General features: G+C 40.7%; 1 protein-coding gene and 1 long non-coding RNA gene across 11 annotated transcripts in view; one reads left to right on the forward strand and one right to left on the reverse strand.

The window, feature by feature from the left end:
- Positions 1-19,040, forward strand: part of Hs3st5 (heparan sulfate-glucosamine 3-sulfotransferase 5) — a 332,523-nt gene that overhangs the window by 100,734 nt on the left and 212,749 nt on the right. For 3 of the 6 annotated variants that reach the window (NM_001106392.1, NM_001434620.1, NM_001434621.1), the window contains 1 exon segment: positions 17,948-18,116. The gene's annotated coding sequence lies outside the window, so the exon portion shown is untranslated. 6 annotated transcript variants of the gene reach the window in all.
- Positions 1-19,040, reverse strand: part of LOC134483815 (uncharacterized) — a 65,029-nt gene that overhangs the window by 30,158 nt on the left and 15,831 nt on the right. For all 5 annotated transcript variants that reach the window (XR_015645241.1, XR_015645239.1, XR_015645242.1 and 2 more), the window contains one exon: positions 7,010-7,146. This is a non-coding gene — a long non-coding RNA (uncharacterized LOC134483815). The remainder of the gene's footprint in view (positions 1-7,009; positions 7,147-19,040) is intronic.

Genomic DNA, 19,040 nt, shown 5'->3' on the forward strand with positions numbered 1-19,040 from the left:
CATTCACATTTTGATCATCCGTCTTGAGTTTCGTTTGTTCTAGGGATCTAGGGTAATTCAAGCATTTGGGCTAATAGCCACTTATCAATGAGTGCATACCATGTATGTCTTTCTGTGATTGGGTTAGCTCACTCAGGATGATATTTTCCAGTTCCAACCATTTGCCTACGAATTTCATAAACTCGTTGTTTTTGATAGCTGAGTAATATTCCATTGTGTAGATGTACCACATTTTCTGTATCCATTCCTCTGTTGAAGGGCATCTGGGTTCTTTCCAGCTTCTGGCTATTATAAATAAGGCTGCGATGAACATAGTGGAGCACGTGTCTCTTTTATATGTTGAGGCATCTTTTGGGTATATGCCCAAGAGAGGTATAGCTGGATCATCAGGCAGTTCAATGTCCAATTTTCTGAGGAACCTCCAGACTGATTTCCAGAATGGTTTTACCAGTCTGCAATCCCACCAACAATGGAGGAGTGTTCCTCTTTCTCCACATCCTCGCCAGCATCTGCTGTCACCTGAGTTTTTGATCTTAGCCAATCGCACTGGTGTGAGGTGAAATCTCAGGGTTGTTTTGATTTGCATTTCCCTTATGACTAAAGATGTTGAACATTTCTTTAGGTGTTTCTCAGCCATTCGGCATTCCTCAGCTGTGAATTCTTTGTTTAGCTCTGAACCCCATTTTTTAATAGGGTTATTTGTTTCCCTGCGGTCTAACTTCTTGAGTTCTTTGTATATTTTGGAAATAAGGCCTCTATCTGTTGTAGGATTGGTAAAGATCTTTTCCCAATCTGTTGGTTGCCGTTTTGTCCTAACCACAGTGTCCTTTGCCTTACAGAAGCTTTGCAGTTTTATGAGATCCCATTTGTCGATTCTTGATCTTAGAGCATAAGCCATTGGTGTTTTGTTCAGGAAATTTTTTCCAGTGCCCATGTGTTCCAGATGCTTCCCTAGTTTTTCTTCTATTAGTTTGAGTGTGTCTGGTTTGATGTGGAGGTCCTTGATCCACTTGGACTTAAGCTTTGTACAGGGTGATAAGGATGGATCGATCTGCATTCTTCTACATGTTGCCCTCCAGTTGAACCAGCACCATTTGCTGAAAATACTATCTTTTTTCCATTGGATGGTTTTGGCTCCTTTGTCAAAAATCAAGTGACCATAGGTGTGTGGGTTCATTTCTGGGTCTTCAATTCTATTCCATTGGTCTATCTGTCTGTCTCTGTACCAATACCATGCAGTTTTTATCACTATTGCTCTGTAATACTGCTTGAGTTCAGGGATAGTGATTCCCCCTGAAGTCCTTTTATTGTTGAGGATAGCTTTAGCTATCCTGGGTTTTTTGTTATTCCAGATGAATTTGCAAATTGTTCTGTCTAACTCTTTGAAGAATTGGATTGGTATTTTGATGGGGATTGCATTGAATCTGTAGATTGCTTTTGGTAAAATGGCCATTTTTACCATATTAATCCTGCCAATCCATGAGCATGGGAGATCTTTCCATCTTCTGAGGTCTTCTTCAATTTCTTTCCTCAGTGTCTTGAAGTTCTTATTGTACAGATCTTTTACTTGCTTGGTTAAAGTCACACCGAGGTACTTTATATTATTTGGGTCTATTATGAAGGGTGTCGTTTCCCTAATTTCTTTCTCGGCTTGTTTCTCTTTTGTATAGAGGAAGGCAACTGATTTATTTGAGTTAATTTTATACCCAGCCACTTTGCTGAAGTTGTTTATCAGCTTTAGTAGTTCTCTGGTGGAACTTTTGGGATCACTTAAATATACTATCATGTCATCTGCAAATAGTGATATTTTGACCTCTTCTTTTCCGATCTGTATCCCTTTGATCTCCTTTTGTTGTCTGATTGCTCTGGCTAGAACTTCAAGAACTATATTGAATAAGTAGGGAGAGAGTGGGCAGCCTTGTCTAGTCCCTGATTTTAGTGGGATTGCTTCAAGTTTCTCTCCATTTAGTTTAATGTTAGCAACTGGTTTGCTGTATATGGCTTTTACTATGTTTAGGTATGGGCCTTGAATTCCTATTCTTTCCAGGACTTTTATCATGAAGGGGTGTTGAATTTTGTCAAATGCTTTCTCAGCATCTAATGAAATGATCATGTGGTTCTGTTCTTTCAGTTTGTTTATATAATGGATCACGTTGATGGTTTTCCGTATATTAAACCATCCCTGCATGCCTGGGATGAAGCCTACTTGATCATGGTGGATGATTGTTTTGATGTGCTCTTGAATTCGGTTTGCCAGAATTTTATTGAGTATTTTTGCGTCGATATTCATAAGGGAAATTGGTCTGAAGTTCTCTTTCTTTGTTGTGTCTTTGTGTGGTTTAGGTATAAGAGTAATTGTGGCTTCGTAGAAGGAATTCGGTAGGGCTCCATCTGTTTCAATTTTGTGGAATAGTTTGGATAATATTGGTATGAGGTCTTCTATGAAGGTTTGATAGAATTCTGCACTAAACCCGTCTGGACCTGGGCTCTTTTTGGTTGGGAGACCTTTAATGACTGCTTCTATTTCCTTAGGAGTTATGGGGTTGTTTAACTGGTTTATCTGTTCCTGATTTAACTTCGATACCTGGTATCTGTCTAGGAAATTGTCCATTTCCTGAAGATTTTCAAATTTTGTTGAATATAGGTTTTTATAGTAAGATCTGATGATTTTTTGAATTTCCTCCGAATCTGTAGTTATGTCTCCCTTTTCATTTCTGATTTTGTTAATTTGGACACACTCTCTGTGTCCTCTCGTTAGTCTGGCTAAGGGTTTGTCTATCTTGTTGATTTTCTCAAAGAACCAACTTTTGGTTCTGTTGATTCTTTCTATGGTCCTTTTTGTTTCTACTTGGTTGATTTCAGCTCTGAGTTTGATTATTTCCTGCCTTCTACTCCTCCTGGGTGTATTTGCTTCTTTTTGTTCTAGAGCTTTTAGGTGTGCTGTCAAGCTGCTCTTTCCTGTTTCTTTCTGCAGGCACTCAGCGCTATGAGTTTTCCTCTTAGCACAGCTTTCATTGTGTCCCATAAGTTTGAGTATGTTGTATCTTCATTTTCATTAAATTCTAAAAAGTTTTTAATTTCTTTCTTTATTTCTTCCTTGACCAGGTTATCATTGAGTAGAGCATTGTTCAATTTCCACGTATATGTGGGCATTCTTCCCTTATTGTTATTGAAGACCAGTTTTAGGCCGTGGTGGTCCGATAGCACGCATGGGATTATTTCTATCTTTCTGTACCTGTTGAGGCCCGTTTTTTGACCAATTATATGGTCAATTTTGGAGAAAGTACCATGAGGAGCTGAGAAGAAGGTATATCCTTTTGCTTTAGGATAGAATGTTCTATAAATATCCGTTAAGTCCATTTGGCTCATGACTTCTCTTAGTCTGTCTACATCACTGTTTAATTTCTGTTTCCATGATCTGTCCATTGATGAGAGTGGGGTGTTGAAATCTCCCACTATTATTGTGTGAGGTGCAATGTGTGTTTTGAGCTTTAGTAAGGTTTCTTTTACATATGTAGATGCCCTTGTATTTGGGGCATAGATATTTAGGATTGAGAGTTCATCTTGGTTGATTTTTCCTTTGATGAATATGAAGTGTCCTTCCTTATCTTTTTTGATGACTTTTAGTTGGAAATTGATTTTATTTGATATTAGAATGGCTACTCCAGCTTGCTTCTTCTGACCATTTGCTTGGAAAGTTGTTTTCCAGCCTTTAACTCTGAGGTAGTGTCTGTCTTTGTCTCTGAGGTGTGTTTCCTGTAGGCAGCAGAATGCAGGGTCCTCGTTGCGTATCCAGTTTGTTAATCTATGTCTTTTTATTGGGGAGTTGAGGCCATTGATATTGAGAGATATTAAGGAATAGTGATTATTGCTTCCCGTTATATTCATATTTGATGTGAGGTTATGTTTGTGTGCTTTCATTCTCTTTGTTTTGTTGCCAAGACGATTAGTTTCTTGCTTCTTCTAGGGTATAGCTTGCCTCCTTATGTTGGGCTTTACCATTTATTATCCTTTGTAGTGCTGGATTTGTAGAAAGATATTGTGTAAATTTGGTTTTGTCATGGAATATCTTGGTTTCTCCATCAATGTTAATTGAGAGTTTTGCTGGATACAGTAATCTGGGCTGGCATTTGTGTTCTCTTAGGGTCTGTATAACATCAGTCCAGGATCTTCTGGCCTTCATAGTTTCTGGCGAGAAGTCTGGTGTGATTCTGATAGGTCTCCCTTTATATGTTACTTGACCTTTTTCCCTTACTGCTTTTAATATTCTTTCTTTATTTTGTGCGTTTGGTGTTTTGACAATTATGTGACGGGAGGTGTTTCTTTTCTGGTCCAATCTATTTGGAGTTCTGTAGGCTTCCTGTATGTCTATGGGTATCTCTTTTTTTAGGTTAGGGAAGTTTTCTTCTATGATTTTGTTGAAGATATTTACTGGTCCTTTGAGCTGGGAGTCTTCACTCTCTTCTATACCTATTATCCTTAGGTTTGATCTTCTCATTGAGTCCTGGATTTCCTGTATGTTTTGGACCAGTAGCTTTTTCCGCTTTACATTATCTTTGACAGTTGAGTCAATGATTTCTATGGAATCTTCTGCTCCTGAGATTCTCTCTTCCATCTCTTGTATTCTGTTGGTGAAGCTTGTATCTACAGCTCCTTGTCTCTTCTTTTGGTTTTCTATATCCAGGGTTGTTTCCATGTGTTCTTTCTTGATTGCTTCTATTTCCATTTTTAATTCCTTCAACTGTTTGATTGTGTTTTCCTGGAATTCTTTCAGGGATTTTTGCGATTCCTCTCTGTAGGCTTTTACTTGTTTATTAATGTTTTCCTGTGCTTCCCTAAGTGTGTTCAGGTCTTTCCTGAAGTCCTCCAGCATCATGATCAAATATGATTTTGAAACTAGATCTTGCTTTTCTGGTGTGTTTGGATATTCCATGTTTGTTTTGGTGGGAGAATTGGGCTCCGATGATGGCATGTAGTCTTGGTTTCTGTTGCTTGGGTTCCTGCGCTTGCCTCTCGCCATCAGATTATCTCTAGTGTTACTTTGTTCTGCTATTTCTGACAGTGGCTAGACTGTCCTATAAGCCTGTGTGTCAGGAGTGCTGTAGACCTGTTTTCCTCTCTTTCAGTCAGTTATGGGGACAGAGTGTTCTGCTTTCGGGCGTGTAGTTTTTCCTCTCTACAGGTCTTCAGCTGTTCCTGTGGGCCTGTGTCTTGAGTTCACCAGGCAGCTTTCTTGCAGCAGAAAATTTGGTCTTACCTGTGGTCCCGAGGCTCAGGTTTGCTCGTGGGGTGCTGTCCAGGGGCTCTCTGCAGCGGCAGCAACCAGGAAGACCTGTGCCGCCCCTTCCGGGAGCTTCAGTGCACCAGGGTTCCAGATGGTCTTTGGCTTTTTCCTCTGGCGTCCGAGATGTGTGTGCAGGGAGCAGTCTCTTCTGGTTTCCCAGGCCTGTCTGCCTCTCTGAAGGTTTAGCTCTCCCTCCCACGGGATTTGGGTGCAGAGAACTGTTTATCCGGTCTGTTTCCTTCAGGGTCCGGTGGTGTCTCCGGCAGGGGTCCTGCCGCTCCTGGGCCCTCCCCCACGGGAGCCCAGAGGCCTTATACAGTTTCCTCTTGGGCCAGGGATGTGGGCAGGGGTGAGCAGTGTTGGTGGTCTCTTCCGCTCTGCAGCCTCAGGAGTGCCCACCTGACCAGGCGGTTGGGTCTCTCTCTCACCGGGTCTGGGAGCAGAGAGCTGCTGCGGGCCGGGATCCGCGGGTGTGGGACTTCCGGTAAACACAGAACGTGCCCGGTTCTAGAGAAATTCTGCTTCCGTGTGTCCCAAGCTCACCAGGCAGCTTTCTTGCAGCAGAAAATTTGGTCTTACCTGTGGTCCCGAGGCTCAAGTTCGCTCGTGGGGTGCTGCCCAGGGGCTCTCTGCAGCGGCAGCAACCAGGAAGACCTGTGCCGCCCCTTCCGGGAGCTTCAGTGCACCAGGGTTCCAGATGGTCTTTGGCTTTTTCCTCTGGCGTCCGAGATGTGTGTGCAGGGAGCAGTCTCTTCTGGTTTCCCAGGCCTGTCTGCCTCTCTGAAGGTTTAGCTCTCCCTCCCACGGGATTTGGGTGCAGAGAACTGTTTATCCGGTCTGTTTCCTTCAGGGTCCGGCGGTGTCTGTGGCAGGTGTCCTGCTGCTCCCGGGCCCTCCCCCACGGGAGCCCAGAGGCCTTATACAGTTTCCTCTTGGGCCAGGGATGTGGGCAGGGGTGAGCAGTGTTGGTGGTCTCTTCCGCTCTGCAGCCTCAGGAGTGCCCACCTGACCAGGCGGTTGGGTCTCTCTCTCACCGGGTCTGGGAGCAGAGAGCTGCTGCCTATTTTAATTTTTTTTATTCATTTTATGTCCCAATAGCAGCCCCCCTCCTCCTCTCTTCCCATTCCTACCCTCACAAGTTTTTCTTTTGTTTGGTTTTTGTTGGATTTTGTTGTTACTGTTGGGTCAAGGTCTTATTATGCAGCTCCAGATGGCCTGGAACTCACAAAGATCTACCTGCCGCTCCCTTCCAAGAGCTGGGTTTAGTGGTGTGTGCCACCAGACCCAGCTAAGTTTTTCTACCCATTGCCCCTTCCTGTTCTTTGAAGGGAGGCTTCCCTTAGGTACCACCCACCCTGAGGTATCTAATCTCAGCAGGTCTAGGCACATCCTTTCCCACTGAAGCCCAACCAGGAAGATCAAATGGGGGAAGGCGATCCAATGGCAGGGAACAGAAACAGAGACAACTGCTGTTCCGGGTATTGGTGGAAATACATGAATACTAAGTTGTACATTTGGTACAAATATGTAGGTCCAACTCCTGCATGCTCCCTGGTTGGTGGCCCAGGCTCTATGAGAACACCCTCAGAGTCAACTAACTGGGACTTTGTGTGTTTTTAATGAAGCAGTGCTACTGAAGGACACTGTCAGCAGACGATGTCAAAGGAGGACATTCTACAGAGTCACGAGTCTATTGAGGGAGAGAAGGGGAAGTTAGCTCTTTACCTCCTGTTCAGGACACAGGTCATCAAAGCATTAAATCACGAAGTTTTAACATAGCAATTTTCTCATTCTTCTTCAAGCTCACGTTTAAATTTTCTTCTTCATCACTTAAACCCTGGACATTCTACAGAGTCACGAGTCTATTGAGGGAGAGAAGAGGAAGTTAGCTCTTTACCTCCTGTTCAGGACACAGGTCATCAAAGCATTAAATCACGAAGTTTTAACATAGCAATTTTCTCATTCTTCTTCAAGCTCACGTTTAAATTTTCTTCTTCATCACTTAAACCCTTGCAGAGTGAAAGTGCAGTCATCTAGCTAAATAGAAGAACCATGCACAGGCCAATTTGTAGGCATATTCTTCCACTTGGCCAAACCTTAGAAGCTCTGCATAGAGACACTATTAAATGTGCTCTGGACCTGTCCCTAGCAAAGCATGAGCTGCAAGAACTTTGCTTGGTTAGTTTTTCCAATGGTTAGCTGTATTGAGGACCAGCTTAACTCATTCAGTAAATAATCATGGAGCATTGTACTGAGCGTCCTCACTGTATCATCATCTTTCTGTGTTTGCTGAATTGTGTTGAAAGATGGGGAAAAGTTAAAGGTTAGTAATCACCCAGTAACACTGCTGTTAAACATTTTGAAAGAGAGACTAGACTGTTTTTAGGCAGTTAGAATTCTGATGGACTTGTAGATATGTCTATATTTCTCTTCCCTCTCTTACATCCCTATTAGTTCATACATGGAATTTACATGCTGACTGCTGGAGTTCTGGTGTATTAGTTGAAAAGTCAATCTTCCTGAGAAAAGTTCTGAGACTGGAAGGAGAGTCCAGATAAAACTGCAGTGTGTACAAACAAGCATGGCTGTGGGTGTGTGCTCGAGACAGAACTGAATTCAGAACTATAGATTCACACACTCTTGGGTGCTAAAGGTTTTGTAGCTTTTACTCTAGATTGAAGCTCTAGATACTTAGCTCAGTTCAGTAGAACAAAAATCTTTAAGGTTCAAACTTGAACATTGGCCCATTGGGCTTTTCATACCCAGGTATATTTGAACAAGCAAGGTTTAAAATCCTGTAAGTTAATCCAAGCACTTTTCATAGCATTTTTAAAGTATTCTTTAGTAGACACTTTAACAAAAATGGTGGTTTATCTCAGGTCATCAGATAGTCGGGATTGCAGGAAGCTCCCTCTGTATAAATCCAAAGAATATCTTATTAACAATTCAACAACCATATTTGCTTCATTTTTGCCTTATCTGAATCTTTCCTTGATACCATGCATCATAATTTTAAAATACTTTTCTCTCAACTAAGACACTGTTATTCAGTAGTATAAACTGAACATGAACTTTCTGCCTCCTTATCTCATCCCTCCTAAATAGTCTTTCATGGGTACCAGAGTTCTTACAAACATATTTATAACTTCAGTTTTAGATAAAATAAGTAGATAGTTAAATAACATTATCATATATAAATTCATTTGTGGGGCTATAGTGAGGGATCAGTCATTAAGAGCATGTATTTCTCTTACATATAGCCTATAGCCTATATCATGTGGCTCCGTGTGTGTGTGTGTGTGTGTGTGCGCGCATGCGTGCATGTGTATATAAATACATGCATCCATGCATGTACTGGCTATAGAAGCCACAAGACAACCTTGAGTGAGGGTCTCTCAGTGATCTGTGGCTAGGCTGGTGAACAGACCTTTTCCATCTATTCCCACCTCCTAGTCCTGAGATTACATGGGCAGGCAAACATACCCAACTCTCTTAAAGTAGGTTCTAGGGATCCTAATGTCACACAAGACACACTGTGAAACTGTGCTTTCTCCCCAGCTCCAGAAGCCCACTTTCAAAGTCATCATAATTTCTATGTGTGATTCACTCTCTGAGAAAGCTGCACCAACCGAGTGGGCCCAGAGCCAACAGTATCAGTGATGGAGACAGTTAAACATTTGCCTGTACTTTGACATCTATCTCCCCTGTGTGTGTATCTGCTGCGCCCATAAAAGTCTGAAATATTTCAATTCCGCATCAAATCGTGGTGCTGATTGTTACAAGGCATATGTTTTATCTTGTAGAGCGATGGATCGCATATCTAAATATATCATGCTCACACTCAAAGGCAATGCAAACCTCCTGTCTTGACAGAAAAAAAATGAAAATGATAGGAGATAAAGGAGAGCAATTTTTTTCTTTTGCACTGATGCAAAATTCCATGTGTAGTGATCACCACCCTGTATTATAGGCTTCTGCTCCCAGCCCAACCTTCAATTGCAGGCAGAGAGATACATATGGCGCAGTCCCTGGACTCAGGGGGGACCCTTCACATAAAAAAGAAACACCACTGTTGTTCATCAAGAGCCAAGGGACAAATGGGAAAAAAAGCTACTTGGCATCTGGATAGTCTATGAAATATGAACAGAATTAAAAACCTTCACAATTCTTCAACCAGCCGCACATGTTCAATAAATACTCGTGAGCCTCACTGAACAATTGAACTGGGTGTCTGTGTACAGTGCATGCTACCTGCTGTGAGCTGTGTGTGGTTTGTATACATAATCACAACAATGCACAGAATAGAGACATCCCTGAATGGCATTAGTGGGCACCTGTTTGAACAAAGAGGAAAGAACCAGAGTGAAGAGGGTCAGTGTGCTGGATGGATCAGGTAAGCCAGGATCATCTCGAATGAACACCGTAACTTGTTTGTCCTTGAGAAATCTGCCATAGTCAAGGGCGCTGATTTCCATGTTATTGCTCTGAGAGTTTGGAGGAGGTAATAGTTTTCTCACCCTTGCTAGGAACTGACATCTAACAACTACAATGTCAGCTTGTGAGTGGGAAGCACACCTGGATAGGACAGTTTCCAATACACCAGCATCCTTGGGTCCGTCACATCCCTACAGCCTCCTTGTGGCTTGGCAGTCACTGATCAATAAATGTGGTGTTTTTATGGGACAGGGGATGAAGGATCTAGACAGAGGGAAAACTGAAGACAGCCACATAGATTCCAGATGGACACAGGATCCTGCTCAACCTCTAAGACCCAGATTTTCTCTTTTTATTCCTAAAGTCTCTGTGGGTCTAACTGCATTACATGCGACTATAAGCTCTGTACCATAATGTTCTTTTTAAATATTAATAACTACTCTTCTCTGCCTACCCTTTCCTGCTGTCACACGAAGAGCATCTTTAGCCATGGTCCACCCTGAACCCTTGGAATGACCTTATTTTCAGATCTCATCAAGTGTGCATCGGGAGTATCCAAATCTTTCAGTCCCCTCCTGACTGGATAAAATCATAGAAGACTGATCATTTAGATGTAACCATGTATATAGTGGTTTCACTTATTTATCTGTCCCATATTACAGTCTTGCATTTCTTGCCTCCTTGAGAAGTTTTCAAAATATAAGGGAGAAATATACTTTTTGTTGTGGAAGTTTTCGTAGAGTAGTCAACATCTTTGACGTAGAATTGGTCACTATTAAGAGTAGCAGCTATACAATGTGAGCATTAGTCAACAATCTCTTAGTCTTAAATTAGTCTTAGTCTTTTTAAAGAACCGCAAATGTTAAATTATAGAAGTCGTTTCAGTTTGTTCGCTCATTGAGACAGAGTTTCTTTGTGTAGCCTTGACTATCTTAAAACCACCTCTGTAGACCAGGCTGGCCTTGAAATCATGAAGATCTGCCTGCCTTTGCTTCCTGATCGATGTCACCACTGCTCAGTCTATGCCTCAATTTATTACAAAAAAGAATTGATTTTGTCAGTAGATTCAGAAATCAATAAGAAGATCCAATGTGGAATAGTGTCTGGGTGTGACGAGTCAGCTTCATCACACCAGTATGAGGGGTCCATAGCAGCAGCACACATTCTTTTATGGTTCAGTTAAGTTCATTTTTCATATATAACAGATAAATATGCATACATGCAAAGAACAAAAGTAAATGGTGCAGAATTAACCTACCCTTTGGAGCCAGAGCCACAGGGGAAATGAAAACATGACTCACACCCTGATGAGATCTATTTTGTTGAAAAACAATTGAGTATTAAGCCATGATTCACTAACTTCCTGAAATATCTTTCGGTACCCTGGAGAAAAGGTATAAACAGGCTTCTCTTTGGCTTTTTTTTTTTCTTTCAAGAACTCCTCGGAGTCATTTTCAAGCTGTGTTTCCTGACGAATGACTTCCTTTTTTCTCTAGCCTCTTTCCATCTCAGTCGTTTCCTAACAAACGCGATGTTCTAAACAATCTTAAAGGATGTGGGACTGAACAACAGCTCTGAGAAACTTCAACCTTGCTTGGAAGGACTGGGGGAGGGGGATGAAGTGTGGAAGAATTTTGTTCAAGTACAAAACTTTTATTGTCTGTGCTTCCATTTCCTGGTTCCTTGATTTCTGTATTTCTGAATCCCGTGTTCTGTCTACCTGTGTCTAATTTGGAAAACACTGTCTAGCCATGCTAGATAGAGTCAGGAACCTGAGGACGCAAGCTTGGTACCATCCTCCTGATTACATACATCCTTCCAGTGTACTACCCCACGGCTTGTTGGCTTCCTCCACAAGTTCTCATGTTAAACTGTTTAGAAAATAGTTCCTTCATTTAGAGTGTGGTCTATGTATAACATAGGCTAGCACAGTAGACATATCTTTAAATTCATCTTTGAACCAATGGAAATCTCTTTGGCTCTTTGCAGATAAATATTCAAAGGTAACAATTTTCCAAATGAAGCAGATCTACTCAGAAAAGATGTAGCTTTTAATTATCACTAATAGGGAATTTTACCTCTGGTTTTAAATACAAATCTCATCATATTTGAAACCACAAGAGTTTATCCACTAAAGGTTGTCCATATTTACAGATGCTTCTCCATAGAACTTACACAGAATTAGGACACAACCATAGAATCAGACATGCTTCCAATTTTTCTGACTTTCTTGACAAAATAGTGTTATATTTGCCTTTCCTTTGTGAGAGAGGAAAACCTTCAGCCTTTTCAAAAGAAGCCAGTGTAAATTAATCAATATCAACAAACCAAATACCTCTCATCTCTGGTGCTTATAAGTCATCAGCTATTGGTTCCCAACAAATATGCTACATATACCCTTACCTTCAACAGACATAAATAATCCAGAAACTAAAGCATGGGGCAAACTTAATTATACCGTTTATGATTTATTTAGATACACATTTGGTGCTCAGTATGTATTAAACACTTCATTGACTGTTGTTTAACTAAAAATGAGGTAAACAGAAAGGATCCCTGTTGCTTATGGAAATATGGCTGTGATGTGGTTTATTTTCTTTTGGTTGACTGAGAGAGATAAGACTCCCTGGGCATACCAGGCTTGCCTCAAACTCACAATTTTCTTGATACTGCCTCCAAAGTGCTGCAGTTACATGTTCAGGAAATTTTTTCCAGTGCACATGTGTTCGAGATGCTTCCCTAGTTTTTCTTCTATTAGTTTGAGTGTATCAGGTTTGATGTGGAGGTCCTTTATCCACTTGGACTTAAGCTTTGTACAGGGTGATAAGAATAGATTGATCTGCATTCTTCCACATGCTGACCTCCAGTTGAACCAGCACCATTTGCTGAAAATGCTATCTTTTTTCCATTGGATGGTTTTGGCTCCTTTGTCAAAAATCAAGTGACCATAGGTGTGTGGGTTCATTTCTGGGTCTTCAATTCTATTCCATTGGTCTTTCTGTCTGTCTCTGTACCAATACCATGCAGTTTTTATCACTATTGCTCTGTAATACTGCTTGAGTTCAGGGATAGTGATTCCCCCTGAAGTCCTTTTATTGTTGAGGATAGTTTTAGCTCTCCTGGGTTTTTTGTTATTCCAGATGAATTTGCAAATTGTTCTGTCTAACTCTTTGAAGAATTGGATTGGTATTTTGATGGGGATTGCATTGAATCTGTAGATTGCTTTTGGTAGAATGGCCATTTTTACTATATTAATCCTGGCAATCCATGAGCATGGGAGATCTTTCCATCTTCTGAGGTCTTCTTCAATTTTTTTCTTCAGAGTCTTGAAGTTCTTATTGTACAGATCTTTTACTTGCTTGGTTAGAGTCACACCGAGGTACTTTATATTGTTGGGGTCTATTATCAAGGGTGTCATTTCCCTAATTTCTTTCTCGGCTTTTTTCTCTTTTGTGTAGAGGAAGGCTACTGATTTATTTGAGTTAATTTTATACCCAGCCACTTTGCTGAAGTTGTTTATCAGCTTTAGTAGTTCTCTGGTGGAACTTTTGGGATCACTTAGATACACTAACATATCATCTGCAAATAGTGATATTTTGACTTCTTCTTTTCCGATCTGTATCCCCTTGACCTCCTTTTGTTGTCTGATTGCTCTGGCTAGAACTTCAAGAACTATATTGAGTAAGTAGGGAGAGAGTGGGCAGCCTTGTCTAGTCCCTGATTTTAATGGGAATGCTTCAAGTTTCTCTCCATTTAGTTTAATGTTAGCAACTGGTTTGCTGTATATGGCTTTTACTATGTTTAGGTATGGGCCTTGAATTCCAATTCTTTCCAGTACTTTTATCATGAAGGGGTGTTGAATTTTGTCAAATGCTTTCTCAGCATCTAATGAAATGATCACGTGATTTTTGTTCTTTCAGTTTGTTTATATAATGGATCACGTTGATGGTTTTCTGTATATTAAACCATCCCTGCATGCCTGGGATGAAGCCTACTTGATCATGGTGGATGATTGTTTTGATGTGCTCTTGGATTCAGTTTGCCAGAATTTTATTGAGTATTTTTGCATCGATATTCATAAGGGAAATTGGTCTGAAGTTCTCTTTCTTTGTTGGATCTTTGTGTGGTTTAGGTATAAGAGTAATTGTGGCTTCATAGAAGGAATTCAGTAGTGCTCCATCTGTTTCAATTTTGTGGAATAGTTTGGATAGTATTGGTATGAGGTCTTCTATGAAGGTCTGATAGAATTCTGCACTAAACCCGTCTGGACCTGGGCTCTTTTTGTTTGGGAAACCTTTAATGACTACTTCTATTTCCTTAGGAGTTATGGGGTTGTTTAACTGGTTTATCTGTTCCTGATTTAACTTCAGTACCTGGTATCTGTCTAGGAAATTGTCCATTTCCTGAAGATTTTCAAGTTTTGTTGAATATAGGCTTTTATAATATGATCTGATGATTTCTTGAATTTCCTCTGAATCTGTAGTTATGTCTCCCTTTTCATTTCTGATTTTGTTAATTTGGACACACTCTCTGTGTCCTCTCGTTAGTCTGGCTAAGGGTTTATCTATCTTGTTGATTTTCTCAAAGAACCAACTTTTGGTTCTGTTGATTCTTTGTATGGTCCTTTTTGTTTCTACTTGGTTGATTTCAGCTCTGAGTTTGATTATTTCTTGCCCTCTATTCCTCCTGGGTGTATTTGCTTCTTTTTGTTCTAGAGCTTTTAGGTGTGCTGTCAAGCTGGTGACACATATGCTCTTTCCTGTTTCTTTCTGCAGGCACTTAGAGCTATGAGTTTTCCTCTTAGCACAGCTTTCATTGTGTCCCATAAGTTTGGGTATGTTGTACCTTCATTTTCATTAAATTCTAAGAAGTCTTTTATTTCTTTCTTTATTTCTTCCTTGACCAGGTTATCGTTGAGTAGAGCATTGTTCAACTTCCACGTATATGTGGGCGTACTTCCCTTATTGTTATTGAAGACCAGCTTTAGGGCATGGTGGTCTGATAGCACGCATAGGATTATTTCTATCTTTCTGTACCGGTTGAGGCCCATTTTTTGACCAATTATATGGTCAATTTTGGAGAAAGTACCATGAGGAGCTGAGAAGAAAGTATATCCTTTTGTTTTAGGATAGAATGTTCTATAAATATCTGTTAAGTCCATTTGGTTCATGACTTCTCTTAGTCTGTCTAAGTCTCTGTTTAATTTCTGTTTCCACAATCTGTCCATTGATGAGAGTGGGGTGTTGAAATCTCCTACTATTATTGTGTGAGGTGCAATGTGTGTTTTGAGCCTTAATAAGGTTTCTTTTACGTATGTTGGTGCCCTTGTATTTGGGGCATAGATATTTAGGATTGAGAGTTCATCTTGGTGGATTTTTCCTTTGATGAATATGAAGTGTCCTTCCTTATCTTTTTTGATGACTTTTAGTTGAAAATTGATTTTATTTGATATTAGAATGGCTACTCCAGCTTGCTTCTTCCGACCATTTGCTTGGAAAGTTGTTTTCCAGCTTTTCACTCTGAGGTAATGTCTGTCTTTGTCTCTGAAGTGTGTTTCCTGTAGGGAGCAGAATGCAGGGTCCTCGTTGCGTATCCAGTTTGTTAATCTATGTCTTTTTATTGGGGAGTTGAGGCCATTGATGTTGAGAGATATTAAGGAATAGTGATTATTGCTTCCTGTTATATTCATATTTGGATGTGAGGTTATGTTTGTGTGCTTTTCTTCTCTTTGTTTTGTTGCCAAGACGATTAGTTTCTTGCTTTTTCTAGGGTGTAGCTTGCCTCCTTATGTTGGGCTTTACCATTTATTATCCTTTGTAGTGCTGGATTTGTAGAAAGATATTGTGTAAATTTGGTTTTGTCATGGAATATCTTGGTTTCTCCATCTATGTTAATTGAGAGTTTTGCAGGATACAGTAACCTGGGCTGGCATTTGTGTTCTCTTAGGGTCTGTATAACATCAGTCCAGGATCTTCTGGCCTTCATAGTTTCTGGCGAGAAGTCTGGTGTGATTCTGATAGGTCTCCCTTTATATGTTACTTGACCTTTTTCCCTTACTGCTTTTAATATTCTTTCTTTATTTTGTGCATTTGGTGTTTTTGCTATTATGTGACGGGAGGTGTTTCTTTTCTGGTCCAATCTATTTGGAGTTCTGTAGGCTTCTTGTATGCCTATGGGTATCTCTTTTTTTAGGTTAGGGGAGTTTTCTTCTATGATTTTGTTGAAGATATTTACTGGTCCTTTGATCTGGGAGTCTTCACTCTCTTCTATACCTATTATCCTTAGGTTTGATCTTCTCATTGAGTCCTGGATTTCCTGTATGTTTTGGATCAGTAGCTTTTTCAGCTTTACATTATCTTCGACAGTTGAGTCAATGATTTCTATGGAATCTTCTGCTCCTAAGATTCTCTCTTCCATCTCTTGTATTCTGTTGCTGATGCTTGTATCTACGGCTCCTTGTCTCTTCCTTTGGTTTTCTATATCCAGGGTTGTTTCCATGTGTTCTTTCTTGATTGCTTCTATGTCCATTTTTAATTCCTTCAATTGTTTGATTGTGTTTTCCTGGAATTCTTTCAGGGATTTTTGTGATTCCTCTCTATAGGCTTCTACTTGTTTATTTATGTTTGCCTGGAATTCTTTCAGGAATTTTTGTGATTTCTCTCTGTAGGCTTCTACTTGTTTATTTATGTTTTCCTGTGTTTCTCTAAGGGAGTTCTTCATGTCTATCTTGAAGTCCTCCAGCATCATGATCAAATATGATTTTGAAACTAGATCTTGCTTCTCTGGTGTGTTTGGATATTCCGTGTTTGCTTTGGTGGGAGAATTGGGCCCCGATGATGCCATGTATTCTTGGTTTCTGTTGCTTGGGTTCCTGTGCTTGCCTCTCGCCATCAGATTATCTCTAGTGTTACTTTGTTCTGCTATTTCTGACAGTGGCTAGACTGTCCTATAAGCCTGTGTGTCAGGAGTGCTGTAGACCTGTTTTCCTGTTTTCTTTCAGCCAGTTATGGGAACAGAGTGTTCTGCTTTCAGGCGTGTAGTTTTTCCTATCTACAGGTCTTCAGCTGTTCCTGTGGGCCTGTGTCTTGAGTTCACCAGGCAGGTTGCTTGGAGCAGGAAGGTTTGCCTTACCCGTGGTCCTGAGGCTCAGGTTTGCTCGTGGGGTGTTGCTTATGAGCTCTCCGCGGTGGCAGCAACCAGGAAGATCTGCGCTGCCCTTTCCGGAAGCTTCATTGCACCAGGGTTCCAGATGGCGTTTGGTATTTTCCTCTGGAGTCAGAGATGTGGGCAGAGTGTAGTCTCTTCTGGTTTCCCAGGTGTGTCTGCCTCTCTGAAGGTTTAGCTCTCCCTCCCATGGGATTTGGGTGCAAAGAACTGTTTATCTGGTCGGTCCCTTCAGGTTCCGGCGGTGTCTCAGACACAGTGGACTTGCTGCTCCTGTGTCCTTATCCAAGGGAACCCAGAGGCCATATACAGTTTCCTCTTGGGACAGGGATGTGGGCAGGGGTGGGCATTGTTGGTGGTCTCTTCTGCTCTGCAGTCTCAGGAGTGCCCACCTGTCCCAGCAGTGAGCTCTCTCTCCCATGGGGTTTCGGGGCAGTGACGATTATAAATTTTAAGAATGTTTTATTCCCCTTTCCTTGTCATTGTCTGTTTAACTCACTCAGCAAAGAATTTGGGTTTCCCTGAGTAGGAAAGCATATACTACCACACACATGAACTAGGAAGGACTTTTATCCTTGTCTATGCCTAATTATCTCTGAAGCATTACCCATGCTTTGAAAGAAAGCCACAAAATTACCAGGCGATTCCATGGGAATTAAGTAAAACCATCCCATCCCTATGTTTTATAGAATATCAGACTTTTGTTTAAAGAAGTATTTCATCAGCCTGCCATAGAAATTCAGTATGTTCTCAGCACCTGCATATCGAAAATAAAATTAGTAAAATTAGTAACTATCCCCCTTCATTCAATGTTTGAAAAAATAGTTGGTTAGCACAGTAGGAACTCCCGCTGGCTCCTCTGCCTTCCGAGTCATCTTGTAATTCTGATTTCCAGTGTCATGAAATTTTAAATGACAACTGTGCTAAATTGAGGAGCAGTAAAGCCAGCCTCAGCCAAGTTTAAATTTAGCAACACTGTTTACTGAGAGTAGCCTTGTCCCCAGCAGATCCTGGCGATTGTAGATTACAAGTGACCAACCCTCACTCTCTCTCTGCTCTGTTTAGTGATAACCAGGTCCCACTGGCTTCAGACTGGTGCTTTCAGTTGCCCAACTGAGGATCTACAACAGCCAGCTGACACACTCTCGGACACTAGACAAGCCATTTTGTCATATTCTTGGAAGTCTCTCCTCTGTATGTACAGAACTTCCTGGATTAACATGAAGATGTGAAGGTAAGTGAGACTTGCGTAAGCTTTAATTACATCAAAAGTTAATGCTATGCTATTGAAAAGGACACAAACTAAAAGCAGTTAAATATGGGAAATATAAGCACTTTGGGGCATCCCATAGCAAACTTGGCAAGTAAGCAGAGCAGGACTTTAACTTCTTTAAGAACTCCAGGACAAAGAGGTAAGGGTGCAGAAAGCAGGGATCATCTGAGTATCCACCTCTCTTCACAAAACTATTCAGACGGTCATTCTAAAGCCTAAATGTGTACAAGAGTCACAGAGGGTGATAGAAGAGGTCTTTAAAGAACTGGCTCCATGCATATTCCAGAGTCTTAACTATCCAGGGATTGGTCTACACTTTGCCCAGGGTGATGATCGAGATCTTCTGGAGCCTTTAAGAACCTATAAAACTGGGATTCAAAGTCAATTGTGTTTCATTTTTAATTTGAATGTTATCATTGGGCTTTTCTGTAGCTTCCTTTAGTCAGAGAATGAGGAGAGGGACTTTTAGCACAGAATTGATAAATTAGCACTTCCTTTTTATCGCTTTAATTTGAATTATTAATTCTCATTAATATTCCTTTATTGAATATCAAGAATATGAGTTAATTTGCATCTCCCTTTCACAATGAGAGCACCCCTTTACTATCTCTTTCTGTTAGTCTGTCTTGTGTAATGCTGTAATTTATTCAGATATTTAGGGTTATTGTATCTAGTTGCAGAAATTTCTGGAAGGTACAAAGTGGTAAGCCCTTCCAGGGTTGGATGGGACTTTTTGCATACTAGGGGCTCTTTTTCACTTTTGAAAAGTCAGCTTTGATATCAAGAGAACAAATCTATTTAATGCATCCCCCACCACTTTCATTCTTTGGTGGGTGAGAATAAATGATTTGATGTATTTATGACAGGTTATATGTATGTATATTT

This window comes from Rattus norvegicus, chromosome 20 (genome assembly GCF_021556685.1).
Source record: "Rattus norvegicus strain SHRSP/BbbUtx chromosome 20, alternate assembly SHRSP_T2T, whole genome shotgun sequence".
Taxonomy (NCBI): domain Eukaryota; kingdom Metazoa; phylum Chordata; class Mammalia; order Rodentia; family Muridae; genus Rattus; species Rattus norvegicus.